This window comes from Panulirus ornatus, chromosome 64 (assembly GCF_036320965.1).
Source record: "Panulirus ornatus isolate Po-2019 chromosome 64, ASM3632096v1, whole genome shotgun sequence".
Taxonomy (NCBI): Eukaryota; Metazoa; Arthropoda; class Malacostraca; order Decapoda; family Palinuridae; genus Panulirus; species Panulirus ornatus.
Genome location: NC_092287.1, coordinates 1605796 through 1625149, shown reverse-complemented (window position 1 = coordinate 1625149; position 19354 = coordinate 1605796). Strand labels below are relative to the sequence as shown.

Sequence of the window (19354 nt, the reverse complement as noted above, 5' to 3'; positions counted from 1 at the left end):
ACCTTCTCTATGTAACATTTAATCTTCTCTATGTAACATTTAACCTTCTCTATGTAACATTTCTATCCGATACTATCTCAAAGTCTGGAGATTCTGTGTCCACGTAGGGACACATGTAACAGAGGCAGTGTTCACGATATGTCCTACGGTGTTGGGATAATGGAATCCCAGTTTAAAAAAGACAAATATTAATTCTGGAAATATTGTTAAGAAATATGTGTTCAGTCTATACTTAATGTAGAAGGTTTGTGAGGAGGGACAGTATACAAACTGCCACAATTAACATGATAATTTATATTCGTAAATCATATAAACTACCAAATGTGTGTCTAGTAACACGTAGGTTGTAAGAAGGTTCCGGGCCTGCCATCCCACGGTGGTGCTTCCCCTGGCGACGCGTCCCTACAACCACCTGGGTAAAATAACCCCGCCAATCATTCTCTTCCGTAGTGACGTGTTGTGAGAGTATTGTACTCAGGTTGGTCAAGGTCATGATCATAATGGCCTTCATGTTGCTATAACACCCCCCCCCCCATCCCCCCATCCCCCCCCCCCAGGGGTAAAGTATGACGCGAGCGAAAAATCATTTTGGTTGACGATGAAGGTATAGGGCAAAGTTGGGCTCCTCCCCTCCCCGCTACAAGCACAGGTTGCTGCTGGTGGTGCTGGTTGTTGTCACTCCGGCCTTGTGGTGGCAGGCTTGTGGTGGTGGTGGCAGGCGGGTGGTGGTGGTGGCAGGCGGGTTAGAGCCTATCTCTCTGAGAGTCAGCCATTGTGCTAATACAGTAGGTCACATCAAGGGGGACGAAAGTGTGCCGGAGTGTTACCGTGCTCCCCCGGATGGAGTCACGTGACGAAGTCTCTCTCGTGGACCAACGTGAAATATTTCATCCGGGAAATTTGTGGGCCGGAATGTATCCACAAGTCGTATCCAGTCCTATCAGTAAGATATTCCGGTGGACGTCTCCCTGGGAACCGGCAGCCGTCTTAGGGAACCGGAAGCCGTCTCCGGGAACCGGCAGCCGTTTCCGGGAACTGGCGGTCGTCTCCGGGTACCGGCAGTCGTCTCCGGGGACCGGCAGTCGTCTCCGGGGACCGGCAGTCGTCTCCGGGGACCGGCAGTCGTCTCCGGGAAAAGAGTACTGAGACGTCCCCAGGTTGCTCGGTGTTAGCGTCTCACACAGTAGACACCAGAGATGTGTTCTTATTACTCTTCCTTATGTGTCTGTGTGTCAAGGGTGCTCGACCTCCTGCGTCTCTATACAGGGAGAGTAGTGAGAGTGGAGAGGTAATTCTCCCTACATCTGTCCTATAATTTTTTCCCTCAAGCTTTGAAATAAAAAAAAAATTTAAATTATAATTAACATTCTTATGTTGTCTGCTTCTGCATAAAATGTTTGGTCTCGCAATAATCTAGTCAAAGATTTTTCCCATTATTAAACTTTGAACGAAAAAAAATTATTTTATCCAATTCTGGATAAAAACTTATTAATCTAAAATATATATATATATATATATATATATATATATATATATATATATATATATATATATATATATATATATATATATATATATATATAACTTTTTTCCGTCTACAATATAGATAAAAATGTTTTATGACAAATTTTGTATATAAATATTTATCCTCTCTCTGCTGAATTTTAAAAATAGAATAATTCTGTACAAATTTTTTTGATGAAAAGAGAGTTCCTTCTTTCCCAAAACCCTTAATAAAGTTTTCCCCTTCATATAGAACAGATAAAGATATTCCTCCCTTGTCAAATTTATTATAAAAAAAATAATTTGGATGTATTAAAATTTTCATCAAAATGTAAATGTATAAAAACGTGCAAGAGAGGAAGTTTGAATAAGTTGTTGACCAGAGTAGATGGTAGATGGTTACGGGTGATGGGTAAACTAACACCAAAGTCAACAAAGCCAAGTGTAAACTGAAGAGAAATTTACTTTGTGAATATTGAATGTATAGTGGAGGAGGTACGGTACACTGTGGAGGTGTAGTGATGTGTTGTGTCTACACAATGTATATAGATATGTTTCTTTGTTCATCACGTGACAAAATGTTATATAGAATTTATCTTTTTTGTTTAAAGTATTGACGTGTTTCATGGTTACTCTCTCTCTCTCTCTCTCTCTCTGGGAGAGAGCCGGGGACCTGGGAGGTTACTGCACTGCCTGTGTCACGTCACATGTACCTCCTCATGGGTGGTGACCACTCCCCACTGTATACCGTATATATGCCATCTACTCCCCCAGGTCTGCAGCATTTCTTAAACTACCCACACTCATTACCTATCGTATTCATAATACTCTTATAATTAAATCTATGTAGAGCGTGTATGTTTGTATGGTGAGGAATTATGTAGAAATATGTATAGACTCGCCAACAGAGGTCTGACTGTGGTTTTGCCGGGGTAAAGCTAACAAGAGGAGGGTGGTTAACGAGAGAACGGTAGTTAACAAGGTGCACATCACACAGTTGCCAAGGAACATTTGTGGTGTTTGGTTCCTCACTGCCGTAATTTTGTTTTGGTTTGTACGACAAACTCATGGTGGCGTTGGTCATGAGTTGACCTGCCGGTTATGATATGGTGTTGTATGTGTTGTATTGTTATTGTGTGTGATGTTGTTATGATAAGGTAACTGTGGTGGTTGTTGGTGGTGGTAGTATGGGAAGGAGGCAGCCGGCCGGCCACAGTGTGAGGCTCAACATTGTGACCAGAGGGTAGAGGCTCCCTGCCCGACCCCCTCACTCACCTCCCTCCCTCTCCTCTTTCCACCTCCACCACCTCCTCCTCCTCCTCCTCCTCCTGTCCGTTTCTATAAACAACTGATAGTGTTTATTGTGAAGTGGTCGGCGCCAGTGTCGTGTGTTGTGACATACACACATTTTACACATCTGCCACGTATTGTCAGCCGAAGAATCTACCGTCAGCACGAACGTACGCACGAACACCCATCATTCGCATCAAGGTATAGTAATTTGCTTCGTCTTACATCAACCAGTGACGGGTGACCTATTGATGAGTGACGAATGACCCAGTGACGGGTGACCCATTGACGGGGGAGGGGTAACCCATTGACGGGGGACGGGTGACCCAGTGTCAGATGACGAGTGCAATTTGTTAATTTCCATACATGCCAGAAGGACACCCTCTGACCTGTCATATGCCACATGTACTAGTTTGATTAGGGTGATTCGCAGACGTTATATGATAAATGATGAGAAACATTTATTTATCTATTTTACTTGATCGCCGTTTCCCGCGATATATACATAAACGCCAACACACGCACATGTACATGCATATACATATACATATAAAAATATACACATATACATACACAGACATATACATATATATACGCATATACATATTCATACTTGCTTGCCTTCATCCATTCCTGGTGCTACCCCGCCCCACAGGAAACAGCATCGCTACCCCTGCTTCAGCAAGGTAGCGCCAGAAAAAGCAGACAACAAAGGCCACATTCGTCCACACTCAGTCTCTAACTGTCAGGTGTAATGCACCAAAACCAGAGCTCCCTCTCCACATCCAGGACCCACAGACCTTTCCATGGTTTACTCCAAACGTTTCACATACCCTGGTTCAGTCCATTGACAGCATGTCGACCCCCGTATACCACATCATTCCAATTTACTCTATTCCTTGCAAGCCTCTCACCATCCTGTATTTTCAGGCCCTATGGCTAAAAATCTTTTTCACTCTATCCTTCCACCTCCAATTTGGTCTCCCACTTCTCCTTCTTCCTTTCACCTCGGAGACATATATCTTCTTTGTCAATCTTTCCTCTCTCATTCTCTCCATGTGTCCAAACCATTTCAACACACCCTCTTCTGCTCTCTCAACCACACTATTTCCACGCATCTCTCTTACCTTTTCAATACTTACTCGATCAAACCACCTCACAACACCCACATATTGTCCTCAAACATTTCATTTCTAACATATCCACACTCCGTACAATCCCATCTATATCCCAAGCCTCACAACCATATGGTATCGTTGGAAATACTATTCCTTCAAACATACCCATTTTTGCTCTCAGAGATAACGTTCTCTCCTTCCACACATTCTTCATCGCTCCAAGAACCTTCGCCCCCTCCCCTACACTATGACTCACTTCCGCTTGCATGGTTCCATTCGCTGCTAGTCCACTCCCAGATATCTAAAACACTTCACTTCCTCAAAATTTTTTCCATTCAAACTTGCATCCCAGTTAACTTGTCTCCCAACCCTATAGAACCTTATAACTTTGCTCTTATTCACATTTACTCTCAACTTTCTTCTTTCACACACTTTTCCAAACTCAGTCACCAACTTCTGCAGTTTCTCACTCGAATCAGCCACTAGAGCTGTATCATCGGCTAACAACAACTGACTCACTTCCCGGGCCCTCTCATCCCCAACGACTGCTTACTCGCTCCTCTCTCCAAAACTCTTGCATGTACCTCCCTAACCACCCCATCCATAAACAAATTAAACAACTATGGGGACGTCACACACTCCTGACGCAAACCGACATTCACTGGGAACCAATCACTCTCCACTCTTCCTACTCGTACATATGCTTCGCATCCTTGGTAAAAACTCTCCACTGCTTCTAGCAACTTACCTCCCACACTATATACTCTTAAGACCTCCCATAAAGCATCTCTATTAACCCTATCATATACCATCTTCTGATCCATAGATGCTACATACAAAGTCATCTTTCTTTCTAAGTATTTCTCACACACATTCTTCAAAGCAAACACCTGATCCACACATCATTTACCACTTCTGAAACCACACTGCGCTTCCCCAGTCTGATGCTCTGTACATGCCTTCACCCTCTCAATCAATACCCTCCCATATAATTTACCAGGAATACCCAACAAACTTATGCCTTTGTAGTTTGAACATTCACCTTTATCCCCATTGCCTTTGTACAATGGCACTATGCATGCATTCCACCAATCCTCAGGCTCTTCACCATGATCCATACATACTTTGAATATCCTTACCAACCAATCAACAACAAAGTCACCCCATTTCTTAATGAATTCTTTTGTAATACTATCCAAACCCGCCGCCTTGCCGGATTACGTCTTCCGCTACCTCTTCTCTCTTTACTAAAACATTCTCCCTGACCCTCCAACTTCGCACACCACCTCGACCAAAACACCCTACATCTGCCACTCTATCATCAAACACATTCAACAAACCTTCAAGATACTCACTCCATCTTCTCACTTCTTCACTACCTGTTATAACTTTCCCATTGCCCCCTTCACCGATGTTCCCATTTGTTGTCTTGTCTTACGCACGTTATTTACCTCCTTCCAAAACATCTTATCATCCACCCTAAAGTTTAATAATACTCTCTCACTACAACTTTCATTTGCCCTCTTTTTCAATCTTTGCACCTTTCTCTTGACCTCTTGCCACTTTCTTTTATACATCTCCCAATCATTCACACACCTTCCATGTCAGTATCGTCCAAACACTTCTCTTTTCTCTTTCACTAACAACTTCTTCATCCCACCACTCACTACCCTTTCTAATCTGCCCACCTCCCACCTTTCTCATGCCACATGCTTTTTTTGCACAAGCCCTCACTGCTTCCCTAAATACATCCCATTCCTGACCCACTCCCCTCATGTCATTTGCTCTCACCTTTTGCCATTCTACACTCACTCTCTCTTGGTACTTCCTCACACAAGGGTATTATTGGATTACGCGCTAATTGATTGGCGTGTAAAGGAGAGACTTTTGAATGTTAATGTGCTGAGAGGGGCAGCTGGAGGGATGTCTGATCACTGTTTTGTGGAGGCGAAGGTAAAGATATGTAGAGATGACTAATTAGACTTTGATCAGACTGGCTTCATCGTGCGCCTGTCATCCGTAAAAGGGATTCGATGCCTGTAATCGCGTTCGGCTAAATCATGTAGGGGTGATCCAGTGGCTGGGGGGGAGGGAGGCAAATAAGATGACAGACTACCCCCCCCCCCCCCCCCGACACACACACACACACACACACACACACACGTCTGATAACACTTTCTGTCGTGGGGTTTAGTAAGACAAAAAACTACAACGCAATGTCTCATAACACTATACACTTGACATCTAGCGGCCTACACACACACACACACACACGCACACGCACACACACACACACACACACACACACACACACACATATATATATATATATATATATATATATATATATATATATATATATATATATATATATATATATATATATCCCCATACAGACACCTTCTGATATCATAATATTGTAATCAAAAACAAAAACAAAAACTAGATGACCACCCACACTTATACTTCACCAAAAGTACTGAAATAACATCCAACTTTCCTGGCAAGTTACAAGTGACACATAAGAGAGGTAGAGCGACATGTTAACAGCCATAGTGTCTATGTGTAACGTGTAATTGTCGGTGGTAAGTCTTGTGGTTACGTGACCTCGGTGGATTGCTTGAGGTCGGTGGTAAAGCTGGAGAGAGATGCAGTAGCAGCTACAGATCAAGCTGTCAGGCAGCTGCTGCTCCCACACCGTCAGGCAGCTGCTGCTCCCACACCGTCAGGCAGCTGCTGCTCCCACACCGTCAGGCAGCTGCTGCTCCCACACCGTCAGGCAGCTGCTGCTCCCACACCGTCAGGCAGCTGCTGCTCCCACACCGGGTCGGCTGATGTAGCAGAAGCTGCAACCCGGCTGTTTAATTCACAGACTCCCAGGGTTTGTTGCTCGTCTGCCTGGGAGCCGCTAGGACAAGGTTGGGATGTGTGTGTGTGTGATGTCACAGCGCCTGGTGTAGGGGGTGTCCACATGTTCCCTACACCACCACAAGTCTTGAAACTCATCAGATAGTAATCTCTAACTCCGTTTGTTTGGCTGGTGAGCACACGACGTAGCGATGGTTTAGTATTGTGTGTGATGCGTTCTGTGTCGTGCGTCAGAACTTTACATCATCACACAACTCATCACTTGTCTCTGTCGTGTTATCATCTCAATATGGTCTACGAATCCTTGTGTTCATTTCGAGATTTTTGATATATGTTTTTTTTATCCCATTCAGTTTCCTTCTTGAACCATTGACGATGTATTAAGTAAAATCCAATACGATGTTAATCATATAAACGACTTGACCCACATAAGAAGTCGTATGTTTACGAAAGATATGTATTGGCGATTTAGATTTACGAGACATTTCGACTTCAAAGTCCAGTGTGATTACAAGGAAAGTATCTGCAGTTTATCAGTGTTCATTGGTTTATAAAGTATAGGTAGTGTGTCAGTATCTGTTACCATATACAGATGCCCACACACCGCCCGGCTGTCTCAACCTTGTCTATTTCTCATAAAGACTCGCTCGCTACGAGAATCCCTCGCTACATGTGATCATCGCTAGCGAGGTCGTCTGCCGACAATGTTCACACCTGCCTCATGTACACTCACCTTGGCATTCCGAGGATAGATTTCCGATAGGACCTAATTCCATTCACCTTAAGGGCTCTTGATCCACGACACCCCGCACTAAAACTACTCTGGTGTCGATCCCAGCCAGCCAGGCAGGATCGGTTACCGTACACCACCAACAAGAAAGCATTGTCCAGTGTACACACCTCTCGTGTTTATGCTGAACTCATTTCATTCTTCTTACTTCATCTTTCATGAGAAATGAACTCATTCACATGTAATGGCTTTGGTTTATCATCATCGTCGTAATAATGATGATGATAAGATGATTAAGAAGAAGAAGAAAAGAATGACTCTCTCTCTCTCTCTCTCTCTCTCTCTCTCTCTCTCTCTCTCTCTCTCTCTCTGGCGTCTCCGCTCAGGTCTTGGTCGTGTGGTGGTGGTGGTGGTGGTGGAGGAGGAGGCAAGTTATGTGCAGATGACGAGACCAAATCCCGACCCCTTTACATTTTGTCTGCGCATATGACCATCTCTACGTCTCAAAACAAATTTTTGTCTTAGAATCTAGTCCTTGATGAGCATATATGTGACTATTATCATCATAGAGTTCTGTCATCACAAATATCGTTTCCAAAGAGAATGGGCTGTTGGACAACCCATGAAGAGCGACACTAATTCCAGTTTGTGTTACGTAGATGGTGAGGATAACTTTCCTTATCTCTAGTGACGATCAATGACATTCAACGATGCTCAACGACGTTAATTGATGTTTATCGTTTTCTGCGTTTGCTGACGCGTAGCGAAGTTCGAGACCAGACGAGACCAGACACCTGTATACATTTCTCCTTTAGTCAAAGACAATTGCTCAAGTGAGAGAAAAAGTTGTCTCACGGGTAAATGGAAAATTAGAGAGAGGGGCGAGGGGAACAGACGGCCTGCACAGGAAAGACAGAGACACACAAGTGGGGAAGAGTGAGCCAAACTAGGTCATGTGAAGAGAAGGTCAAGAATATGTGATGTTTTGTGTAGACACAATTCAGACGTAACAAACATGTTTGTAAGTTCGTCATTAAGTTCGTTTGTCAAAGCAAAACAATCGTTTCAAATTAGTCACTATCATGATAAACCTCAGAGACTATCAAAAAAAAATATTAAGGATCTCTTTTTAGAATATAAATCACACGTTTTCAAAATCTTTCCCAAACAAACAAATCGCCAAACTCTGTAATGTATGATAAGTCAATAAATGTAGTTATATTTCTGTCTTTCTTTAGATAACTAGTAGGATCACTATGAACTTCATATAGTGACATTTAACGACGGACTCACAAAACCTAAAGAAAACGGACGTCATGTCGTGTACGCATCAAAGGCTTGCGTATAACGAAGTGTTCGCGTAAGAATGCGTGAGATTATCATGTCTACACTGGTGCCTCTGTTCATCCTGGGATGATTACACTTCCAGTAATCCGTCTGTTCCTCCTGGTATAAACAGCGTTCCCCGGCCACAACCACACATGCCTGCCTCCCAGCACCCAGCCCAGCCCGATGGTCGAGTCCACAACTGTCAGGTTGTGGTAGTGACAGCAGACAGGAGGTTGTAGTAAAGTGACAGCAGACAGGAGGTTGTAGTAAAGTGACAGCAGACAGGAGGTTGTAGTAAAGTGACAGCAGACAGGAGGTTGTAGTAAAGTGACAGCAGACAGGAGGTTGTAGTAAAGTGACAGCAGACAGGAGGTTGTAGTAAAGTGACAGCAGACAGGAGGTTGTGGTTTAAGCTGCTTGTTGTATTCATAACCCGCTTCGTGGACTCGATTGTCGTTGAGATATTGATTTAGAAATTAGAGGGAAGACTTTGATGCTTTCAACCTAAGGTGGTGTGTTGCCTTAGCCAAGGTTGTTAACCATGTGTTGTAGGAGTATTGGTCAGAGGGCCAGACGACCGTAAATAGTGATATGTTTACGTCAAGAATGTTGCGATCATATGTGTAATGTTTATAGAATAGCCATTCCTATGTATGTATAATTGACCGACGCTGCGACCCGAATTTCGTCTCTTTAACGAAACATTCCGTAAGTCCGTTTTCTTAACGATGAAAGAAAACATGTTGTGTGTGTGTGTGTGTGTGTGTGTGTGTGTTGGTGACTATCCACAACACAGGATAGAACTGACCATATATCTGTTCGTAGCGAGGTGTTGTGCGGGGTATGAACACCGTCGCTGTGTGAACAACGTGTGATGGGAACTTTTCCGTGTTCACAAGCAGTTCCCGCTCTGAGGGAGGAACTTTCTCCCACGTTACTCCAACATCTTGTTGTTGTTGTTGTTGTTGTCGTTGTCGTCGTTGTTAAATGTTTCGTTCGGATCGTTCCCACTCACTGTCTTCGGAGAAAGGTTTTCCTGATGTGTACCGGAGAAATGTCTACTCAAGAGAGAGAGAGAGAGAGAGAGAGAGAGAGAGAGAGAGAGAGAGAGAGACCCAGGATGCGCCCCCACCATACACACACCTGTCAGCCTCAGGAAGGCATATCGACCGCCACTCCTTAATTAATAATATACCTGTCTACCAGTTCCCACTTGGGTTTTGGGAGGAGGGGCGCCCTTCCCTCCCCCTCCCCCACCATTCCCTAGTGGGGTTTACCTATCTAGTCTTCCTTCCCTCCTTCCCCGCTATTTCACACTGAGGTGGGGAGGACCTCCTCGCCCTCTTCCCTCCTTCTCCACCATTCCCCACTGGGGTAAAGGGATCAACCAGCGCGCCCAACCCCCCCCCAAACACTTTCCCCCGGGGGTGGGTTTGGGGGTTTTAAACCCCAACAATTTTTGCCGGGTGCCCAACACTGCTTTTTTTTTTTGACAATGCCACCCGCACGGACTCTGCGTGTCTCTCGTTGATATGATACATTTAACCCCCATTATTCCCCCGGGGTGTTTTTAAGGAAAAGCCCCAACCCGAATATTTCCCACAAAACCCCCAAAAAAAAAATATCCCACATTTGGGAACTCAGAATATCTCAAAAGGCAACACAAAATATCCCACAAAGCAACACAGAATATCCCACATGGCAACTCAGAATATCCCACAAGGCAACACAAAATATCCCACATGGCAACTCAGAATATCTCAAAAGGCAACACAAAATATCCCACAAAGCAACACAGAATATCCCACATGGCAACTCAGAATATCTCAAAAGGCAACACAAAATATCCCACATGGCAACTCAGAATATCTCAAAAGGCAACACAAAATATCCCACAAAGCAACACAGAATATCCCACATGGCAACTCAGAATATCTCAAAAGGCAACACAAAATATCCCACATGGCAACTCAGAATATCTCAAAAGGCAACACAAAATATCCCACATGGCAACTCAGAATATCTCAAAAGGCAACACAAAATATCCCACAAAGCAACACAGAATATCCCACATGGCAACTCAGAATATCTCAAAAGGCAACACAAAATATCCCACAAAGCAACACAGAATATCCCACATGGCAACTCAGAATATCTCAAAAGGCAACACAAAATATCCCACATGGCAACTCAGAATATCTCAAAAGGCAACACAAAATATCCCACATGGCAACTCAGAATATCTCAAAAGGCAACACAAAATATCCCACATGGCAACTCAGAATATCTCAAAAGGCAACACAAAATATCCCACATGGCAACTCAGAATATCTCAAAAGGCAACACAAAATATCCCACATGGCAACTCAGAATATCTCAAAAGGCAACACAAAATATCCCACATGGCAACTCAGAATATCTCAAAAGGCAACACAAAATATCCCACATGGCAACTCAGAATATCTCAAAAGGCAACACAAAATATCCCACATGGCAACTCAGAATATCTCAAAAGGCAACACAAAATATCCCACATGGCAACTCAGAATATCTCAAAAGGCAACACAAAATATCCCACAAAGCAACACAGAATATCCCACATGGCAACTCAGAATATCTCAAAAGGCAACACAAAATATCCCACATGGCAACTCAGAATATCTCAAAAGGCAACACAAAATATCCCACAAAGCAACACAGAATATCCCACATGGCAACTCAGAATATCTCAAAAGGCAACACAAAATATCCCACAAAGCAACACAGAATATCCCACATGGCAACTCAGAATATCTCAAAAGGCAACACAAAATATCCCACATGGCAACTCAGAATATCTCAAAAGGCAACACAAAATATCCCACATGGCAACTCAGAATATCTCAAAAGGCAACACAAAATATCCCACAAAGCAACACAGAATATCCCACATGGCAACTCAGAATATCTCAAAAGGCAACACAAAATATCCCACATGGCAACTCAGAATATCTCAAAAGGCAACACAAAATATCCCACATGGCAACTCAGAATATCTCAAAAGGCAACACAAAATATCCCACATGGCAACTCAGAATATCTCAAAAGGCAACACAAAATATCCCACAAAGCAACACAGAATATCCCACATGGCAACTCAGAATATCTCAAAAGGCAACACAAAATATCCCACAAAGCAACACAGAATATCCCACATGGCAACTCAGAATATCTCAAAAGGCAACACAAAATATCCCACAAAGCAACACAGAATATCCCACATGGCAACTCAGAATATCTCAAAAGGCAACACAAAATATCCCACATGGCAACTCAGAATATCTCAAAAGGCAACACAAAATATCCCACATGGCAACTCAGAATATCTCAAAAGGCAACACAAAATATCCCACATGGCAACTCAGAATATCTCAAAAGGCAACACAAAATATCCCACATGGCAACTCAGAATATCTCAAAAGGCAACACAAAATATCCCACATGGCAACTCAGAATATCTCAAAAGGCAACACAAAATATCCCACATGGCAACTCAGAATATCTCAAAAGGCAACACAAAATATCCCACATGGCAACTCAGAATATCTCAAAAGGCAACACAAAATATCCCACATGGCAACTCAGAATATCTCAAAAGGCAACACAAAATATCCCACATGGCAACTCAGAATATCTCAAAAGGCAACACAAAATATCCCACATGGCAACTCAGAATATCTCAAAAGGCAACACAAAATATCCCACATGGCAACTCAGAATATCTCAAAAGGCAACACAAAATATCCCACATGGCAACTCAGAATATCTCAAAAGGCAACACAAAATATCCCACATGGCAACTCAGAATATCTCAAAAGGCAACACAAAATATCCCACATGGCAACTCAGAATATCTCAAAAGGCAACACAAAATATCCCACATGGCAACTCAGAATATCTCAAAAGGCAACACAAAATATCCCACATGGCAACTCAGAATATCTCAAAAGGCAACACAAAATATCCCACATGGCAACTCAGAATATCTCAAAAGGCAACACAAAATATCCCACATGGCAACTCAGAATATCTCAAAAGGCAACACAAAATATCCCACATGGCAACTCAGAATATCTCAAAAGGCAACACAAAATATCCCACATGGCAACTCAGAATATCTCAAAAGGCAACACAAAATATCCCACATGGCAACTCAGAATATCTCAAAAGGCAACACAAAATATCCCACAAAGCAACACAGAATATCCCACATGGCAACTCAGAATATCTCAAAAGGCAACACAAAATATCCCACATGGCAACTCAGAATATCTCAAAAGGCAACACAAAATATCCCACAAAGCAACACAGAATATCCCACATGGCAACTCAGAATATCTCAAAAGGCAACACAAAATATCCCACATGGCAACTCAGAATATCTCAAAAGGCAACACAAAATATCCCACATGGCAACTCAGAATATCTCAAAAGGCAACACAAAATATCCCACAAAGCAACACAGAATATCCCACATGGCAACTCAGAATATCTCAAAAGGCAACACAAAATATCCCACAAAGCAACACAGAATATCCCACATGGCAACTCAGAATATCTCAAAAGGCAACACAAAATATCCCACATGGCAACTCAGAATATCTCAAAAGGCAACACAAAATATCCCACATGGCAACTCAGAATATCTCAAAAGGCAACACAAAATATCCCACAAAGCAACACAGAATATCCCACATGGCAACTCAGAATATCTCAAAAGGCAACACAAAATATCCCACAAAGCAACACAGAATATCCCACATGGCAACTCAGAATATCTCAAAAGGCAACACAAAATATCCCACAAAGCAACACAGAATATCCCACATGGCAACTCCTGCCTCTTTCTTTTATACATCTCCCAGTCATTTGCATTGTTTCCCTGCAAAAATCGTCCAAATGCCTCTCTCTTCTCTTTCACTAATAATCTTACTTCTTCATCCCACCACTCACTACCCTTTCTAATCTGCCCACCTCCCACGCTTCTCATGCCACAAGAATCTTTTGCGCAAGCCATCACTGCTTCCCTAAATACTTCCCATTCCTCCCCCACTCCCCTTACGTCCTTTGTTCTCACCTTTTTCCATTCTGTACTCAGTCTCTCCGGTACTACTAATCCTCACACAAGTCTCCTTCCCAAGCTCACTTACTCTCACCACTCTCTTCACCTCAACATTCTCTCTTCTGAAAACCTCTACAAATCTTCACCTTCGCCTCCACAAGATAATGATCAGATATCCCTCCAGTTGCACCTCTCAGCACATTAACATTTATTTGTTTATTTGTAATATTATATTATACTTGATCGCCGTCTCCCGAGTGGTTCACCATTCAAGTTTTCGAGGAATTGGCTTCATGAAAGTTATTTGCAATTCGCGTTTTTAATTCCATTCAAATTAAGAAGCGAGAAATAAAGAAAATATAGAGATTGTGATCGCACTTGTCCGTGATGATAGTATGTGGGTGAAATTACACTTCAGTAAAGATTCATACAATTTCATTTAACATGTATTTTTTTCTATAGAAGTGGCACGACTTGTTTCGCGGAGACAATCCACCTCATCATCAGGTGCCGGTACTTAACAAAGTTATTTGAATCCCAAAGTTAGAAACATTAATTTTCCTGATCATAAACTCATTAGTTTTGATATGAATTCCCTTTTCACTAAAGTCCCCATTAATGAAACCATCACATATCTAAGGAGGAAATTACCCGATCACAACCTTGACTTGTCCCTGACCACAAAACCTTTCATTGTCTTGGTTGAGCTTTGTGTTTGTAGTAATGTTTTCCAAGATGGTGAAGGTCATTTTTATAGACAGAGATTTGGTCTTGCCATGGGATACACACTTAGTCCGTCCGATTCTTAGTGATTTATTTCTGGAATATTTTCAGACTGAAATTTTAACTTCAATCAATAATCATCCAAAGTCTGGTTTAGATACGTGGATGATGTGTTGTCCTTGTGGCTATCCTCCCAAGATTGTGATGTTTTCTTTAATGAATTGAACAATATCCACTCCACCATCAAATTCAAGATGGAATGGGAAAAAGAAGACAAGCTGCCCTTCCTAGATGTGTTCATAAATTGAAAAATCTGATCATTTGTCCTTTAAAATCTACATGAAGCCTACCAACTCTGAGACATTCATTATTTCTCAGTACATGATTCTTCTGTAAAAATGTCTGTAGTTATGTCTTTGCTTACGTTCTAAAATTACTCTCTCTCTCTCTCTCTCTCTCTCTCTCTCTCTCTCTCTCTCTCTCTCTCTCTCTCTCTCTCTGTAGTTACCCATGGGTAGTTATAATTCGTGCATGACGGAGAGGGAATTCTACACTCGTGAGAATCTGAATAGTTTCCTGAACATTGTGCTAAGCAAGTGAGTCTCTCTTGTTTACCGTCTCACAGTCTGTCTCCTGAGGTGGGTGGGAGGGTGGTTGGGTCTGTCTGTGTCGACATGTTGGCTACAAAGTCGATTTCCGACTTTCTCTCCTCACATCCACATTCCTGGTTGATAATGGCCGTATCGAGGACGACTTTCGCTCTGCCGCATCGCCATTACTTCCACATCTGCTCTGGTCGAGTTTCATCAGACCAAGTGTAGACTTTGTCTGGGTCCCCTTGTAGGCTGATGCAATCCTCACCACTCACGACTTCCTTCACAGCCTCAGCATCATCTGCAAACATATTCAGGCGTGACCCAATCCTTCCGGCAAGACATAGATCAAAAAGACGAATGGTCCCAGGACCAGACCCTGTGGCACACCACAGCTAGAGAATGGATGTGAGCGGGTGAGGCCACATCTTTCGTCTGTTCCAGGCACTACCTCGCTAAGACAGGAAATGGCGAATGTCCACCAATTTTATAACATAAGTTAATGTTTACTTGCCTTGTCTATTACCATTTCAGATTCATGGTAAAAGACCTAACACAGAAGAAAAGCAACAACAACAATGATCATTTATCACAAAAGTTGCTAGAAATTTATTCTAGGAATACATTATCGTGTTAGGAAGTAAAGGTCAAATTCCTGAAACTACACCGAAACGAGACCTCAACGCCCGGGCTTAAGAGCAATTATAAACCTTAGGGTATTAAGTCCTAAGTGTCAAATTCCAGGAATTGCATTGACGCAAGGAGTTTGCGATCGCCCTTTACGGCATTATAGACCTTAATGTATTATGACATGAGGGTCATATTCCCAGTTCTGTCTCGGGGCCACGACTGGACGGTTGGGTTTTAGAGCATTATGGATCTTAGATTATCGTGAGAAAGAGGTCATTACTCGACCATGTGTGTTGATTAGTGATATGATGATGTTGGAAGTTATGATGAAAGTTATGTCTGAAGTTGTTGACTTACTGACAACTGAGCACAGGGAATGGTTGTGACTTGGAGGGACATTCCCTCCTTCCCTCCCTCCCTCCCTGATGCTAACCACCCAGCACACACACACACACACACACACACACACACACACACACACACACACACACACACACACCAGTACTCTCCCATCACTGGTACATAACGGTTCAGCCTGGACTAAAGGCGATCTTCGTCTGGAGCTTCCTATAAGAACGCCGGAGTGGAAGCCACCTGTCACGTACCATACTGCTTTAAAGTTCATCTATTTGACTTTATTATCCTAAGTTCGGTCACTAATGTCCGGTCATCCTAAGTTAGGTCAACCCTCTTAAGTTAGAGTTCTAAGATTTGGTCATCCTAAGTTAGGTATTTCTGTGTCCTGCCCTTCCCTCCTACCACCTACACCCTGCCATTGTCCCCCTTCCGCATGCGTCCTGCCCGTGTCCCCTCCACAGCCTCGTCCCCTCCACCACCTCAGGAAGACGTCTGAGGAACAAACAGTTGGTGTGGGTTTTGCTCAGTGACTTTTATTTACCTTCACTCTTAATTAGTCAGATCAAACATCCGGATATGAAAAGGTTGGAGTATTAATGGCAACACTGTGAGGGTGGGGGACATCCTGAGACATCATCCCTGGATGGGGACATCCTGAGACATCATCCCTGGATGGGGACATCCTGAGACATCATCCCTGGATGGGGACATCCTGACATCATCACTGTCGTTCACTTGACCTGGGTCGACCAGTCGTGACCTCACTGAGGAGGTCAGCTCGTGTTGGACTTGCAAGGGGTCACCCTGGTATATATTGAGGGTATGACCTCGTTCTGTATTGCATAGCTCAGCGCACGCTCACTATAGCGAACACTCGGGTTGTGTCCCCATTCTGGCTCACAAAACTACCAACAATCAATTAATATTCCAAGGTAATTTGATGAAACGATTATACTGTAACCTAATGTAATTACGTAAAGATAATTGTTCATGAGGTCTGTAATTACAATACTCCTGTCTGTAAGGTAATAATAAAACGAAATGTGTCAACTGGAATTGCATTGAATATTATGTTCAATGAGTTAGATATTCTCAGTATAATCAATGATGTAGTGAAGTATTCGGAAAACCAGTTTTAATATTCTGTTTTCCAGTCTACAATAAAGAAATACATGAACACATCCGTTTTATGGGGTCACAGGTACTTCATCAGTACAGTGTGTCTGTCTGTCTGTCTGTCTGTCTGTCTGTCTGTTATATAACTACTCTCGGGTCACAGGACCAACCTCATATAGATTTCGTGGGATGATAACTTGGAGCCAGAGCCATGCTAACCAGGGTTTCACACAGCCCCCACACCCACCCCTTCCCATCCACTGCCATTAGAAGGTGAGGAGGCGTTACATAGGGCCGCGTTTACTTTGAGTTAATCCAGTGTTGGTGATACTGAATAATATCGTAATGATGACCAAGATATTATTCATAAATGTATATCAACTCAGACCTGCTCAATACAGATCTGTAAGTGATGCTGTAACATACGACAGCCCTTGAGTCTATGGTTACACTAACTGTATTACCCGCTCTCACTCCTCGTGGTGATGTTTGGCACATCCGCCACCTCTCACTGGGGTAAGAGTAGCACCATAGCTCTCACCTCAGAGTGAGAGCAGTGTGAGAGTGGCGGCACTAGGATAGGGAGATCAAAGTTCTTCTGATGGGCTGTTTATGAACGACACTCTTGGCCTGCCCCTGGCCTACCCTTGGCCTATCCTTGGCCTACCCCTGGCCTACTCCAGGCCTACCTTAGCCTGCTCTCTGACGGTCTAGAAGCGACAGTCCATCTGACCAATTCCTTTGTTTACAACAGAGCTCACTCTCTCGTGGAAATCTAAGAGGTTTGGTACACAATCACGTCCACCTGAAGCAGTGCTGTCCCCTCAGGTAACTTCCTCCCCTGAAGGTTATCCATTGAATTTCTCATCATCTTTTCCGGTCCTTTACAGACTACGCTCGTGGGGGAGACTAATCTCTTGTTCAGCTCAGTCCTCTCGTCTCATCAAGTATGGGTATTTCAACTGGTCTGCTTTACCGTATGTGACCACTTAAGCCTCACACGGGTCCAGATCCTCTGCTGGGATACTTGTGTCTTTCCTAGTGATTTCAGTGGCTCTAGGGACCTCCCGGCCGTCCAGTCACACTAGGGTGGGACTATCGTGTCTTCCACTGTGCAAACACGCCAACTTCTCATTCTCCTCCTCACTTAGGCAGCTAAAAGAAGATTCTTTAACAACAAATGACGTTCCAAAACATTCTTTAATACACAGATAGAATTATAAAGTAGATATATCCAGATGTATCATGTGATCATACAAGCGACACACAACTCATCACAAAATGTTGAAACATATCATAAATCATACTGATATGTATACGCCACCATCAAACCTTCCCGGATGTCCACATTCGATTTATATTTGGATATATTTCTTATATATTTAGGAGGGGAAAAACTGAAGATGAATGTCCCTGACGCCAGGGTTAAGATTCCACCCCAACCCGCTGCCCACGACAGCGAACACCCCCCGGAAGAAAACGAGGGTCATGGGGAATATTGGAAAACGAAAACCTTTAAGAGGGAACCTGACGTAAAAGTATTCGAAAAATTATTTCGGTCTTGTGAAAATTGTGAGTGACGACACTTTATGGGTGTTGTAGTTTCTCTCTCTCTCTCTCTCTCTCTCTCTCTCTCTCTCTCTCTCTCTCTCTCTCTCTCTCTCTCTCTCTCTCTCTCTCACACACGCGCGTCTTTCATACCTCTCCACGGTGTGAAAACGGGGAACCCCAACACAGTGAAACCAACAGAAAACGTCCCGCGTCGCTACATACAGCGGTAGGAGCCAACAGAAAACGGCGTCAACGGACGAGTGTGGCATTGAAATTATTTTTTTTTTCAAATCTAAGTTGAATGATTAATGTCAGTGGCACAGATTATCCTTTAGTGCTTTTAAAAGATACATTTGTTGATATAGTTCGATAGTTTGGCTGAACGTGTAGGATCTATCATGAAACTATCAACAATTGTGATTACCTTAGGTTCTCTTTCATGATG

General features: G+C 43.1%; 1 protein-coding gene across 1 annotated transcript in view; it reads left to right on the top strand.

Annotated features, from left to right (window-relative positions):
- Nucleotides 1-2668: 2668 nt before the first annotated feature.
- The window catches only part of LOC139746318 (uncharacterized), a 100109-nt gene continuing 83423 nt past the window's right edge, over nucleotides 2669-19354 (top strand). Inside the window, exon 1 of the mRNA XM_071657448.1 lies at nucleotides 2669-2994. The gene's annotated coding sequence lies outside the window, so the exon portion shown is untranslated. The remainder of the gene's footprint in view (nucleotides 2995-19354) is intronic.